Raw genomic sequence first — 15,198 nt, 5'->3', positions numbered from 1 at the left:
GTGCACCAATGACAAGTTTGCTAGGCAGCCAGAAAGTTGCAGCCGCAAAACGAAACCATGGTAATACGGGGATGCTAGAGATTCTTCCCATTGTTGCGAGCGGTCTATTGTGAGCGGGGGATTTATTCACGGATAAATGTGTCTTTCAAAAGCCGATCGTGTAATTTGCACCGGTCCCCCCCACCCTGCCATGTTTATAATTCGGGGGGAAAGCGGGATTCAATTTGCTGCATCGCTGTTCCTTCGCTCGCAGGATGCTCTGAGCCCTTGCTCCAGGGGCGAGTAGCAAGGGCTGCCTGCCATCTCCCTCGCCCCCAAAGCCGGCTTCATTTGGGAACTTCGAGGGCAGAGGTCGGAGGGTGCGCAAGCCCTTTTAGCGGAGCCATCGGGGTTCCCAAGACGTGCAGTTGGAGCCCCGAGTTCAATAGGCGCTGGAAATTGACTAAACTCGACTTGGAAACATTCAGGAAATAAACCCCCCCCCCTCGTTTTCGATCACCCCCCCCCAGGAAGATAAAATCGAGACCTAATTGTCCTGCTTGCATGGGGCGCCAAAGACACCCGGTAGCAACTCGCTCGCTCTGAGCCTAGCCCGGCCACCCCCCAGCCAGTGGCTTACCCCGCAGACGCTGCTTCCCGAAGTCGGAAGGTGCTCGGAGCGGGGGCTGGCGGAAGGGGGCCCAAGCTGCCTTTCCAGGCCGTGAGTGGCACCGTGGAAGGGGGGTGGGGGAGGGAAGCCACCCTCCAATCCGGCCGCCTGCCTCGCGGCCCGGGCTCGCAGGGACTCCCCGGCGCAGGGAGCCGCCCGCGGATTGAGGCGGCGGGGGGACTGGAGCGCGCCCCGCCAGGGCAGGGCCGGCGCCCCGGGGCCCGCAGCACCGCGCTGGGGTCCCGCGCCCTCAACGCGCGGCGCTGGGCGCTTGCCTCTCCGGGCGCCGCAGCCCCCGAAAGGGCGCTCGCCTCGCGGCCGGTCCCCAGCCCCCCAGCGACTCGGGGTGGGCAGCAGGGCGCAGGGCAGGTCCGCGGGGCTCTCGGGGGCCCTGCCCCTGCGCGGGGTTAGCCTGCAACAGGTGAGTCGCCGCGCGACAGTCAACAGGACTGAACCACAAGCTGGTGGAGCCCTCAGATTGGGGCCTAGAGTTTTAGGTCTACGGATCGATAGAGGGGTGTGTACAAAGATAGATAGAAGGGGTGTAGACAGAGGGGGTAGATGGGGATGGATAGATAGAGGGGGTGGATGGATAGATAGAGGGGATGGATGTAGATAGATAGATAGATAGATAGAAGGGGTATGTACAAAGATAGATAGAGGGGGTGGATGTAGATAGATCGATAGATAGATAGAAGGGGTATGTACAAAGATAGATAGAGGGGGTGGATGTAGATAGATAGATAGATAGATAGATAGAAGGGGTATGTACAAAGATAGATAGAGGGGGTGGATGTAGATAGATAGATAGATAGATAGAAGGGGTATGTACAAAGATAGATAGAGGGGGTGGATGTAGATAGATAGATAGATAGATAGAAGGGGTATGTACAAAGATAGATAGAGGGGATGGATGTAGATAGATAGATAGATAGATAGATAGATAGATAGAAGGGGTATGTACAAAGATAGATAGAGGGGATGGATGTAGATAGATAGATAGATAGATAGAAGGGGTATGTACAAAGATAGATAGAGGGGGTGGATGTAGATAGATAGATAGATAGATAGAAGGGGTATGTACAAAGATAGATAGAGGGGATGGATGTAGATAGATAGATAGATAGATAGATAGATAGATAGAAGGGGTATGTACAAAGATAGATAGAGGGGATGGATGTAGATAGATAGATAGATAGATAGAAGGGGTATGTACAAAGATAGATAGAGGGGGTGGATGTAGATAGATCGATAGATAGAAGGGGTGTGTACAAAGATAGATAGAGGGGGTAGATGGGGATGAATAGATAGATAGATAGATAGATAGTTGGGGGTGTAAATAAAGGGGGTAGATAGATAGATGATAGAGTGGAGATAGACAGAGGGAGTGTATGGGGATAGATAGATAGATAGATAGATAGATAGATAGATAGATAGATAGATAGATAGATAGATAGATAGATAGATAGATAGATAGATAGATGGGGTAGATGGGGTAGATGGGGATGACTAGATAGATAGATGGGGTGGATGTAGATAGATAGATAGATGGGGGTGTAGATAAAGGGGGTAGATAGAGATAGATAGATAGAGGGGGTGGATGTAGATAGACAGATAGGGGTGTAGAAAGATAGATAGAGGGGGTGTAGATAGATAGATAGATAGATGGGGTGGATGTAGATAGATAGATAGATGGGGGTGTAGATAAAGGGGGTAGATAGAGATAGATAGATAGAGGGGGTGGATGTAGATAGACAGATAGGGGTGTAGAAAGATAGATAGAGGGGGTGTAGATAGATAGATAGATAGATAGATAGATAGATAGATAGATAGATAGATAGATAGATAGATAGATAGATAGATAGATAGATCTTAGCAGGAATCTGTTTCCCAAAGTCTCACATTGTTTTATTAACCAGGGGATGCTGAGGACACTCATTTCCTGTAAGCTCCAAGGCCAAATATTCGCCCTGCCCTGTGAACTCAGCGAGGAAAACATGTAAGATTCCAGTGTCACGTAGCCACAATTAAAACAAAGGTACAGAGGCTGACTGAGGAATTTCTCAGGGTTTACAAAAACAACGAGGCGGCCTGTGACACCGTAAAGACTAACAGATTTATCTGGGCATAAGCTTTCGTGGGCAAAACCCCTCGTTGTCAGATGCAAGGTTTACAGTGTTCCTTTGTGTGTGTGTGAGAGAGAGAGAATGTGTGTTTCAGGGCGTTCCGTAGTCAATCTGTGTGTGTGCATGCATTCCATAGTTCTCTGTGTGTGCGTATTTCATAGTCCTTAGTGGGGGGGGGGGGGGAGGGGCATTCCGTAATCCTTAGTGTGTGTGTGTGTGTGTGCTTGGTCTGTTTACAGAGATATATATATATCCCTTCCCTCCCATGATTCCTTTGTAAACAGACCAAGCATTTCTGGGGTGAACAAAAGCCACTAGAATCAAGGGTTGGCTTCCTTTCTCTGCCTCCTGTTCTGTTAACATTTTGAACATCCCCACACTTTCACAGATCTCAGAGGCAGCTCAAGGCCCGTAGAGGAAAAGATCGGTGGCAGCTCAAGGCCCGTACAGGAAAAGATCGCTGTTCGCCCCGCAGCCCTGGATTGCCCCTTCCCTGGGCAAAAAGGAATCACTTTGCTACAAGCGGTAGCCGGTTCTCAGTGCTGATTTCAGGTGTGTGAGGCGCCAGCTCCGCTTTGATAATCAGACCTCTTGTGCTGGCAGATAGCAACTTTTGTGCAAGACACACACAGTGGGCCAGGTTGTGTTTGTGGCTCCTTACCCTGCGTAAGTCAGCAATAGCCCAGGTAACCTGGCCTGACCGTGGTGCATACAGCCTCAGAGCTACTGCATTAGGACCCTTCATTTCACATGTATCAAATGCAGCTAGAGCCATCGGGCTTGGCCTGGGTTTTCTCTCACCCCCATCAGTGGAGTCTCTTTATGTCTCCACAGATAAAAACAGGCCCCTGGGGTTGACTGAGTCAGGCTTGCAGGATTCGGGCAGCGGGGCTCAAAAACCCAGAAAAGATGTCCAGATTTGGGCTGGCACTCAGGTGCTTAATCCTGGCAAGGGTGCTGAGTTTCTGCTTCAGCATCTTGCCTTTATTTAGGGGCTCCAAAGAGGGCTGAAGCCTTGAAAATCTGGCCCTGAGGAGTCTGGCTACTTTGTCTAAGGATGGGGAGAGGGGGACTTCATATCTAATCATTCGGAGGGAGGGGCTTTCCATGTATTGATGTATTTGAAATCTTGCTTTCCAGCAAGAGTGGGAGTAACACAGATGCTACAGACACCTGAATTTTCCATCTCTCTTTAGTCTTTCTCAGTGGGGAAGTGAAGAGAGAAAGAGACAGAGAGAGAAGCAGTGACAGAGAGAGAGAGAGGGAAGGAGAGCGAGAGAGCCCTGCCAAAGTTGGGATCCAGACATAAGCTGCTAGATGAAAAATTCCTGCTTGTCTTGTCCAATGCTTCAAAAGCAGCACCCAAAGAGGCATCTGTTTTGGGACAGGTGGGTCTGTGAATTTCAGGTAACCCCTCACTTTTGGGATGGGCCTGTGTTGATTTCCAGTGTTATGTGGGACAATGCAGTAGGTACTCCAATAGTTGAGTTTTCCATGCCGTCTTTTGGTGGGAGCCACCAGGTCTTTAAGAAAAAACAAACAGTTGTCACAAGGTGGATGGGGAAAACTGAGAGATTTGTCAACCTGGCTGATCTCACATCATGATGGTCCCTACCTCTTACATAGCCCTTTTTAGACCTAGAATGTAAAATGTATGACGGAGTCAGCTTTGTTATCCCCATTTTGCTGATGGGAAAACTGAGGCACTGAGCAAGGCAATAGCTTGCCCAAGATTACCCAACAAGGCAGACATAGATCCAGGATTAGCACCATGTTTCTTGCTCCCCAGTCTAATGCCTTATCCCCTAGACCAGGGATCTGCCACTTATGGCTCTCAAGCCAAATCTGGCTCAGTCTGGAACCAAAACTGTCTCTTCTTTCATTCTCAAAATGCAGGCAACTTTTAAAATTAAAATGAAAAAGTAATTCAAAATTTGAAAAAGGTGTCGTTACTCGTGGCGCTTGAATGCTGCATGACCCTGAATTGGACCAGTTATGATGTAAACTTGAAAGAAATGTGCGAAAAGATGCAGCAGCACAAGTCCCATGAAATAAAGTCTGTGAGTCCAATGGTTCATTGGCACTCTGATTAATCATCATGTCAATTATCAATATTATTTCAGTCATACAAATGGGCGTTCTGATGCGGCTCTTTGTTGATCCCTTGTTCTGAAGTTTGATGTCGTTTGGCTCTTTGATTTGAAAAGGTTGCCGACCCCTGCCCTAGACGAGCCCAAATAACTCTCACGAGCAGAGCTCACATATTTGGTTCCACTTCCCATCCCTCTGCTCCAGAGCAGTTGCTCCCGCGGGTGCTGAGTGAATGTGAAACACCACCGTGCACGCCGCTTTGCACGGGTGCCCACGACAGCACAACCTGGGAGTTTCCTCCTGATTCAATCAAATCCTCTTTCCTTACTCCCTCCACCGCCTCTGCCCGGGGTTAGGAGAGAGGCCACATCGCTGCTGTCAGTCTGTGTGCGTGCCGATCGGCTGAATGCAAGAGAAAATCAATCAAACTGAAATTAAAAAAATTAAAGAGAGAATTCAAATGAACCCCCCTCTGATAATGGGAGATGACATTTGAGTCATTGAGATTCTGATATTAATGGAACCTCATTCAGCTCGGTGCATTTTCATGCAAATTTCCACGTCTCGGGCAAACTGTCCACTCCCGCCCACTCTCCCCCCGTTTGGTGCCCAAGTTTGAATCCTTCTCCTCTTCGCGCTGGATAATTATCAACAGTTCCTTATCTCTAATTGCAGCCTGATGGCTTTGTCTTCATTCACTGCGTGGCCCCGGGGCCAAACGAGGCGGGTTTGATCCGCAAGGAGGGTGCTGTGCGAAAGGTCTGGGAATGAGACCTGCCAATCAGTCGGGAGGCGAAACCTCCTCGCTGCTTATAAAAGAGCGGGTGTTGGAAAGTGTGTGTGTTGGGGGAGGGAGGGTTGTCTGTAGAGGACTAGGTGGCTCCAGCAAACTTTGATGATGGGGCTAGGAGGCGACATACAGACGGTTTTAGCTCACGAAATCCATGGCTACTTTGATGATTAAAAGGGGGGCGCTAACTCCCAGCTGACCCAAACTCAGGGCCCCCCTTGTGCTGCACGTGCACATCGTGAGAGGCCATCCCTGACCGGAAGAGCTTGCAAACTCAATGCACAAGACAGTCAGGGGAAACTGAGGCACAGAGCCACCGGTGCAGAATCCACTGCTGGGCACGGAAGGAGCCGGAAGGAGCGTCGTCTCTGAGTATATAACCCCCGTATGGAAAGACTCAGCTTCCTGTGTTGAATTTTCAGAGGGGTTTGGGGTTTAGACATTGAAACAAAGTAAAGCCAGAATTTCAGAACCCTGCCGCTCCAAAGTCCTGCATGCGTGAAGTCCTGGGACCAGACCCTCTAAGGTATTTTAGGCACCTAACTCCCTTTGGAGGAAAGCACCTAAGTATCTTGCAGGACCAGGCCCCAGCTGCGTTCCACCCAGCCAGCGACTACGATTAGGCAGAGGCTGGCCTGTCCCACTGCCCCTGGCCCTCCCTCCCTCTCCCCATCTGATAGGCACAAGGCAGTGGGGTACGGGGGAGGGGGGCTGTTCTCCTTTAATTGCACCTCCCAGGCGGTTGAGGCGCAGCAGCCAATGGGAGTGTTTCTGACAGGTGGGGACGGACAAACAGCTACAGGAGGGTTCCCAAAGTCTTAAGAAGCCAAACGGAGCCGCCTGCGCCACTTTTTAAACGTTGCTGCCACCAAGTGGAGTGATCCTCATATTGCACCGGCCTCCTGGCCGCCTCCCCCTGCCTTTTCCCAGTTTCTTCCCCAGCCTTTGATATTCACATTTTCACATCAACAGCTGTGAATGGGACACACCCAGCCCACTTAATTCGCTTTATTAACATGGGTCCTACAACCGACAGGTAGCTGCTTTTGCTGTTATATATTTCTATAGCTCTATCTCTAGATCTAAATCTAGCTCTAGCTCTATGGGTATGTCTACACTACCACCCGGTTGCCTACATTAACCACCCTAGTTCGAACTTAGGTGGTAGTGTAGACATACCTTATGTCTAGATCTATCTCTATCTCTATTTCTATCTCTATTTCTCTCTGTCTTTAGATTTCTATCTCTAGATCTCTATCTATATAGGGCAGGCATGTCCAAAGTCCGGCCCGCGGGCCAATTGCGGCCCGTGTTCCGGTTTAAAACGGCCCCACAGGTAATTTGGCAATATCTATCTTTTATGGCCCCCAACGAATCCATATGTATTGAGATGAATACATTGTAAAATCTCAGTTAATGTCAGTTGGTCTAAATCAGTTATAAATATATTTGGACACAACATGTATACTTGGTGTTATGTTCCTGTTCATATTTTTTGAACTTAAAAGTTGACAGACAACCTTTATTACCAATAATATGTAATGTATTTTACAGTGTTCCTGACATATATTTCAGCTTCCTGGATTTTTTTTTCATCTGGCCTTCAGATATGAAAGGCAGAGTGATTTAACACCTGTTTAGATTTGTCATCCATGTGACGAAATGAAAAGTATGCCATTTGCAATAAACTTTGCATAAAATAGTTAATTTGCATTTAATTTTAATGGTTCAAAGAATGTCAAGCAAAATGGTCGGCCCTCACGCATGTTCACTTAATCAAATCTGGCCCTCTTTGAAAAAAGTTTGGACACCCCTGATATAGGGTTACGGCTACACTGGGGGGATGGGTTTCGAAAAAGGTATGCAACTTGCGCTTGTATTTGCATATCTTTTTTTTTTTTCCGGAAGAGGCTTTTCTGATATTTGGCCCGTCTACATGTGGCCAAATGTCGGAAAAAAACCCTCTTTCGGAAGCCCACTTATTCCTTGTAAAACAAATCCCACAAATCAGACATCAGACATCTCCACACAGAAAAACCTGTTAGTCAACATTTTGATGTAACTGCCCATTCCCTTAAAGACCTGACAATGTGCGTCTTACTTCAAAGAGAATTTAACACTAGACTACAGAGAGAGACTTCAGAACTTTTATTCATGCTTAAATTCGATATGTTGCGAATGGGCCTTAATAAAGATGCAAATTACTTTACTCCTTACAAAGACAGCCTCCCCACCTATTAGTAGTAACTCCAGATTAGCCACTTATTGACTTACAATAAGCTATTTCCTCCTTCCTTATCTCTTCCTTGCCCCTCACCCCCACCTTCTGTTCTAATATCTGATTTGTGTGTTTACTTTCTTCATTGTATTCCTTTGTTATATTTGGTCATGCCAATTCACTTTCAGAATATGATCTGAAGAAGTGGGTCTGCCCCACGAAAGCTCATCACCTAATAAACTATCTTGTTAGTCTTTAACATTTTTTCCTGTTGGTATCAAATCTGTAGATGAATTGTAGTTCTGCCACCTCTCTCTGTAATTGGTTAGTGACATTCCTTTGTAGAAGGACGGCTACTTTTAAATCCAAGACTGAGCTCTCAGGCAGGTTAAAATGTTCCCCCATAGCAGTAGTTCTTATTTAGCATATTTCAGGGGGTAATCAGTTTTGAAATACAATAGGGCTGTGTCTACATTGGCACCCTTTTCCGGAAAAGGGATGCTAATGAGACACTTCAGAATTGCAAATGCCCCGGAGGATTTAAATATCCCCCATGGCATTTGCATGAACATGGCTGCCGCTTTTTTCCGGCTCGGGGTTTTGCCGGAGAAAAGCGCCAGTCTAGACGGAATCTTGCGGAAAATAAAGCCTTTTCCGGAAGATCCCTTATTCCTACTTGAAAGTCTAGACGGGATCTTGCGGAAAATAAAGCCTTTTCCGGAAGATCCCTTATTCCTACTTTCAAGTAGGAATAAGGGATCTTCCGGAAAAGGCTTTATTTTCCGCAAGATCCCGTCTAGTCTGGCGCTTTTCTGTGGCAAAGCGGCAGCCATGTTCATGCAAATGCCGCGGGGGATATTTAAATCCCCCGGGGCATTTTCAATTCCGAAGTGTCTCATTAGCATTCCTTTTCCGGAAAACGGTGCCAATGTAGACTCAGCCTAGGTGTTCAGTTTTGTTCAACATAATGTATGAGAAAACAAAATACAATAAAAATGATTCATCATCATTTTCTTTTTGTCTATTGCCATTTTAAAAAGGAAGAGGGGTAATTTTGGTTCATTGGTTAAGCTTAAGGGGTAAGAGTGCCAAAGAGGGTAAGAACCCCTGTACTACAGGTTTCTGCGTGTTACCGTTCCTGAGGTCTGATTTGTGTCCATTTATCCTTCGGCGCAAAGACTGTCCGGTTTGGCCAACGTCCATGGCAGATAGCACTTGATGCCATGGAGCGTGTTACAGGATGTGCAGGTGTATGAGCCCCTGACTCTGTGGTATTTGTTAGTCTCTAAGGCTACGGTCTAGACAGCAGGGCGATTTCGGGATACCGGAAGTATCCTGAAATAGCAATTCTGCATCTTTAAACGTGCCCGTTATTTCGAGGGAAGGGTGCAGTGTAGACTCACCCTAAGGTGCCACAGGACTGCTTGTTGCTTTTAAAGATACAGACTCACCCGCCTCCCTCTCCCCGCCCGAGACTTTTCACCCTACCTTGCGTGCCTCTTGGTCCCGAGAGTCAGGGCACATCTACACTACAAAGTTAATGTGAGCCACTTTAGGGCGGCGTCCAGGGGAGGTTTTTAAGTCCCAGCTTGACAAAGCCCTGGCTGGGATGACTGAGTTGGGGTTGGTCCTGCCTTGGGCAGGGGGCTGGACTCGGTGACTCCTGAGGTCTCTTCCAGCCCTGGGATTCGATGATTCTATGAAAGCAAACAACCCAAGTAGAAGTTGGGAGACAACAGATGCAGACAGACAGGGAGCACCAGGAAGCAACATAAGAACAGCCACACTGGGTCAGACCAAAGGTCCATGTAGCCCAGTGTCCTGTCTGCCGACAGTGGCCAATACTAGTTGCCCCAGAGTGTGGGAACAGAACAGGGAATCATCAAGTGACCCCTCTCCTGTCATCCATCTCCAGACAAACAGAGGCCAGGGACACCATTCCTACCCATCCTGGCTAATAGCCATTGATGGACTTAACCTCTGGGAATCTATCTAGCTCTTTTTTGAACCCTGTTAAAGTCCTAGCCTTCACCACATCCTCTGGCAAGGAGTTCCACAGGTTGACTGTGTGCTAAGTGAAGAAAAACTTATTTTTGTTTGTTCTAAACCTGCTGCCTATTCATTACATTTGGTGGCCCCTAGTACTAATGTTGTGGGAATAAGTAAATAACTTTTCCTTATTCACTTTTTCCACACCACTCATGATTGTATAGACCTCTCTCATATCTCCCCTTAGTATCCTCTTTTCCAAGCTGAAAAGTCCAAATCTTTTTAATCTCTCTTCATATGGGACCCATTCCAAACCCCTAATCATTTTTGTTGCCCTTTTCCAACGCCAATATATCTTTTTTGAGATGCAGTGACCATATCTGTACGCAGTATTTAAGATGTGGGCATACCATGGATTTATACAGAGGCAATAAGATATTCTCTGTCTTATTCTCTATGCCTTTTTAAATGATTCCCAACATTATGTTTGCTTTTTTGACTGCCGCTGCACACTGGATGTTTCCATAATGACTCCAAGATCTCTCTCTTGAGTAGTTGGAGCCAAATTAGTCCCCATTGTATTGTATGTATAGTTGGGATTATTTTTTCCCTGTGCATTACTTTACATTTATCCACATTAAATTTCATTTGCCATTTTGTCGCTCAATCACTTTGTTTGGTGAGATCTTTTTGAAGCTCTTCACAGCTTTCTTAACGATCTTGAGCAGTTTGGTATCATCTGCAAATGTTGCCACTTCACTGTTTACCCCTTTCTCTAGATCATTTATAAATAAATTGATTAGGATTTGTCCCAGGACAGACCCTTGAGGGACCCCACTAGTTACCTTTCTCCACTCCGAAAACTGACCATTTATTCCTACCCTTTGTTTCCTGTCTTTTAACTAGTTATCAATCCATGAAAGGACCTTCCCTCTTATCCCATGACAACTTACTTTACTTAAGAGCCTTTGGTGAGGGATCTTGTCAAAGGCTTTCTGGAAATCTATGTACACTATATCCACTGGATCCCCCTGGTCCACATGTTCGTTGACCCCCTCAAAGAACTCTAGCAGATTAGTAAGGCAGGGTTTCCCTTTATAGAAACCGTGTTGATTTCCCCCAGCAAACGAGATGGCACAGTGGGCAAGACACACACTGCTGTCCTCAGACCAGAATCTCCTGGGTTGTGAACAATGTTCCTACTAAGGTGTGCACCTGCGTAGCCATGCACAAAAAATTCTTCCTCCGCCCACCACCTCTGGAGAGCTGCGCAACAGCACTCACACAGCTGGCGGCTACTCCAGCGGGCAGAGCCGGCTGAGACGGTGTGGTGGGGGAGTTGCTGGGGTGGAGGGCTGGGACCTACCACGGCCGCGTGGCGGGGGGATGTCTGCTCCGGTGGCCGGGAACGCGTGTGTGTAAATAAATTGGGTGCCACGGTGGGTCCAACCCAGCACCCATGACCTCAATATTGGTGCACAAGGCAAACCTCACTCCACTCATGGTTGGAAAATCTTAGAGGGAACACTGGTTGTGAACAGAACCCTCCTCCCAAGGTTGGCTGGACCACTTGCCCGCAATTCCCATCACGATGGCCCAGAGATTGGATCTGGATTGGGGTTTCTAGCGCAGCTCCCTCTCCAGTTGCACATCTGCTTGTCAGAGATGAAGAGGACTGTTTCTTCCTCTGCGTATATGTCACTCTGAGTGCATGCAAATACATTGACCGAAACAGCCATCAGCATCCGCTCATCATTTTCTGAGCATCAGCTAACGCATCTCCTCCCAGTTACACACAGCCAGGATCCAAAAGGGTCACAATAACAATTTGGGGGGTGGGAAGAGACAATTCAGCATCAGGGGGAGGTCACGCAAGGGTTTGAGGAAAAGCACCGGAGAGGAGCAAATGGTTGTTCTCATCAGCATCTCAGAATCCACTGCCCTGATTCTTGTGAAGGGAGAGTGACATACAAGGTGCTGCAGGGAGACTCTACTCACTTCTCTGTCACTTCCTGTGCTGATCAATGGCCCAGGTACATCCAGGTAGAAGGCACCCAGGTGTACCTGCTGAAATGCACAGGTATATCCAGGTAAAAGTCATCTGTGCAGCTGCTGGACATCCCAGGTCCCCACAACAGCCAACTGACAATAAGAACATAAGAAAGGCACCACTGGGTCAGACCAAAGGTCCATCTAGCCCAGTATCCTGTCTGCCAACAGTGGCCAGTGCCAGGTGCCCCAGAGGGGGTGGACTGAACACAATGATCAAGCAATTTGTCTCTTGCCATCCCTCTCCAGCCTCTGACAAGGGACACCATTCCTTGCCCATAAATAGCCTTTTATGGACCTAACCTCCATGAATTTATGTCGCTCTTTTTAAAACTCTGTTATAGTCCTAGCCTTCACAGCCTCCTCTGGCAAGGAGTTCCACAGGTTGACTGCGCACTGTGTGAAGAAGAACTTTCTTTTATTCGTTTTAAACCTGCTACCCATTAATTTCATTTGGTGACCTCTAGTTCTTATTTTATGGGAACAAATAACTAACTTTTCTTTATTCACCCTCTCCACACCACGCATAATTGTATAGACCTCTCTCATATCCCCCTTCGGTCTCCTCTTTTCTAAACGGAAAAGTCCCCATCTCTTTAACCTCTCCTCATATGGGACCCGTTCCAAACCCCTCATCATTTTAGTTGCTCTTTTCTGAACCTCGACAATGGCGGAGAAGCCTCTGCAGGGGGGCGGATTAGTAGCCCCAGGGGGGTGAAAAGAATCCCGTGTGCTCACTTAGTTTCCCTATTTGAAGTGCATGGGCCACGGCAAACAGTCCCTTTCAGGAGCAGGCTCCATATTTCCTGCTCAGTGCCCGGCATGGCTGGGAGGGACGTGGCAGCAGGTGTTGGGGGGCGGGTAAATTGCTCCAAACCATCATCCCACAAGGGCCCTTGGGTCAGACTTTGTGACCAATCAGCACGTCGAGAGACGACAGCTGGATCCAGCGTGGGGCATCTCTCTGCCCTTTGCCTGGGAGACTATTAAGAAGGGAGCGGGGGGGGGGGGGGGGAACCAAAGAGCAAATCCAGCAATAGCCCTACAATTTTCTCCTACAATACAGCTTCCTCTCCCCCTCCCCTTCCTCGCAAAGTAGAAAAAGTGATTCAAAGTCCTGGCTGCAAGTGAGGGAGTGTGTGTGTGTGGGGGGGGGGGGGGGTGCAGACCCCGCATGGGGGGGACTCGAAGACCCTCTAGGTCTTTTCCAGCTCTGCATTCATCTCTCCTGCCACTGGGGGGCGGGATGGCCAGAAATCCTTCCCACCTTGCCGCTCGCTGCATTCTTCTGAACTTTTATTGCTCGATGGCTGGGTTATTACAGCTGGACTTTGTATGACAGTAGATCAAGAGCGGGCCCTGTTCGTACGATAGCAAGAGGCTCACCAGACAAAAAGTTAGGAGAAAGGGGAGCAGAGAAGTGATGCAGCAGGTCGGAGCTAGGAACCGAGGCGAGGTTTCCTAAGCGCTAATTTAGGGGCCTACCCACTTGACCATGCAGCCAGTAAGACTGAACTTGCCTTATCAGTAGCTCACAAAGCCCTTTACAAAGGAGGGCAACATCATTATTACTCATAGGGAAACTGAGGCACGGAGACACCTCCCCAGATCACCCAGCACAGGTGAGACCAGAGCCTGAGTCCCTGCCCTGTGCTTAGTACTGCAGGTCACGCTGCCTCCCTGCCAAGAAGGGGGCATGATATGAGGCAGTGAGACTGGGGTTCAGACCCCAAACCAGGGGCCGAGGTCTCTCTTGTCGTGCAGCTGGTCACATTGGTGCAAAGCCCGTGGAAAACATGCCCCAGCTAGGGCAGCAGCCTTTCATGGCTGTGCCCAGTGGAAGGCCGTGGTGCCCCAGGCCCAGGGACGTCAGGCCATGCTGCAGGCCTGCCCATGCAGTATGGATGCCCTCGCTACAGCTAATGGGAATTCTGCATCTCCTTCTCAAGCCCCAGGGTCCCGTCTCCAGAGCTGCCAGGTCTGGTGCTCAGCAGGGTAAGAGAAGGGGGAGGAGGTCTGATTTCAAGAGCTGATGGAGAAGAGGGGCTGTTGCAGCAAAGCCCGTCATGGTCAGGCTGAAAAGAGCCCCCCAACATTCAGGGCCAGATCATAAGAACGGCCACATTGGGTCAGACCAAAGGTCCATCTAGCTCAGTGTCCTGTCTGCCAGCAGTGGCCAAAGCCAGGTGCTCCAGAGGGAATGAACAGAGAGGGAGTCATCACATGATCCCTCCCCTGTCACCCATTCCCAGCTAATAGCCATTGACGGACCTACCCTCCATGAATTGATCTAGCTCTTTTTTGAACCCCGTTAAAGTCCTGGCCTTCACACCGTCCCCTGGCAAGGAGTTCCACAGGTTGGCTGCGCAAAAAACTGCTTTGGTTTTTAAACCTGCTGCCTATTCATTTCATTGGGCGAGCCCTAGTTCTTATGCCAGGGGAATGCTCCACACCTATCATGATTGTATAGACCTCTATCCTAGTCCCCCGGTCTTCTCTTTTCCAAGCCGAAACGTCCCAGGCTTTTTCATCTCTTTCCAATCTCCTCTGCTCCCCTGTGTTTCATTGCCCTGCTTCCCACCTGCCTTCCCGACACCCAACCTTCCCGCAGGACAGTCGTGGCAGCACAGAGGCAACTAGGCTCCAGCGACATCTGTTTCCATCTTTTTTTAGACAACCTCCCCCACCCCCCACCCCGCTTTCCCTGCCCTGCCCCGCCCCAGTTCAGCTTTTAAACACGTGGGGCAGCTCAGTGCTCCCAGAGGCAGCAGGTGCTTCTGTCTGTTGATTTATCTGTGCCGTGGAATCCCTGAAATTCTTCAGTGAGAATGTGCAACCCTCCCCGCCCCCCCTCCCCTGCCAAGAGGTGGGGAGGGGCGGGCAGCGGGACAGATGGATTCACATCTGACTGGAGCGCCCTGCTTCGCTCCCAAGCAAGCAGATCCCAGATCCGCTGCCTGTCTTTTGGAGCAGGCTGCGGGGAAAAGTGCTGGGGGAGTTTGGCTCTCTCCCCCCACAGGCCCTCCCCTCCCTCTTTCTCCTTTCCACTCAGGTCCCTCCACCACCCTGTAGGGACATGAGGAGGTTGCGCCCTTTGGATGTTCTCAAGAACTTAGAATCCTAGAGCTGGAAGAGACCTCAGGAGCTCATCCAATCCAGCCCCCTGCCCAAGCAGGACCAATCCCAACTCAATCAACCCGGCCAGGGCTTTGCCAAGCCAGGACTTAAAAACCTCTAGGGATGGAGATTCCACCCCCTCCCTAGGGAACCCAGCCCAGGGCTTCCC

General features: G+C 49.0%; 2 long non-coding RNA genes across 3 annotated transcripts in view; one reads left to right on the top strand and one right to left on the bottom strand.

The window, feature by feature from the left end:
* Positions 1–747, bottom strand: part of LOC142819542 (uncharacterized) — a 60,116-nt gene extending 59,369 nt beyond the window's left edge. For both annotated transcript variants that reach the window (XR_012897452.1, XR_012897453.1), the window contains exon 1: positions 620–747. This is a non-coding gene — a long non-coding RNA (uncharacterized LOC142819542). The remainder of the gene's footprint in view (positions 1–619) is intronic.
* Positions 748–932: 185 nt separating this feature from the next.
* On the top strand, positions 933–8,312 carry LOC106732791 (uncharacterized). Its single transcript, XR_012897451.1, has 3 exons — positions 933–1,070; positions 2,569–2,648; positions 3,164–8,312. It is a non-coding gene; the product is annotated as an uncharacterized LOC106732791 (long non-coding RNA).
* The last annotated feature ends 6,886 nt before the right edge of the window (positions 8,313–15,198 follow it).

The sequence above is a fragment of the Pelodiscus sinensis genome, chromosome 24 (assembly GCF_049634645.1).
Source record: "Pelodiscus sinensis isolate JC-2024 chromosome 24, ASM4963464v1, whole genome shotgun sequence".
NCBI classification, from domain to species: domain Eukaryota; kingdom Metazoa; phylum Chordata; order Testudines; family Trionychidae; genus Pelodiscus; species Pelodiscus sinensis.
Note: the sequence above shows the minus strand (reverse complement) of the source record. Positions and strands in the feature narration are given on the sequence as shown.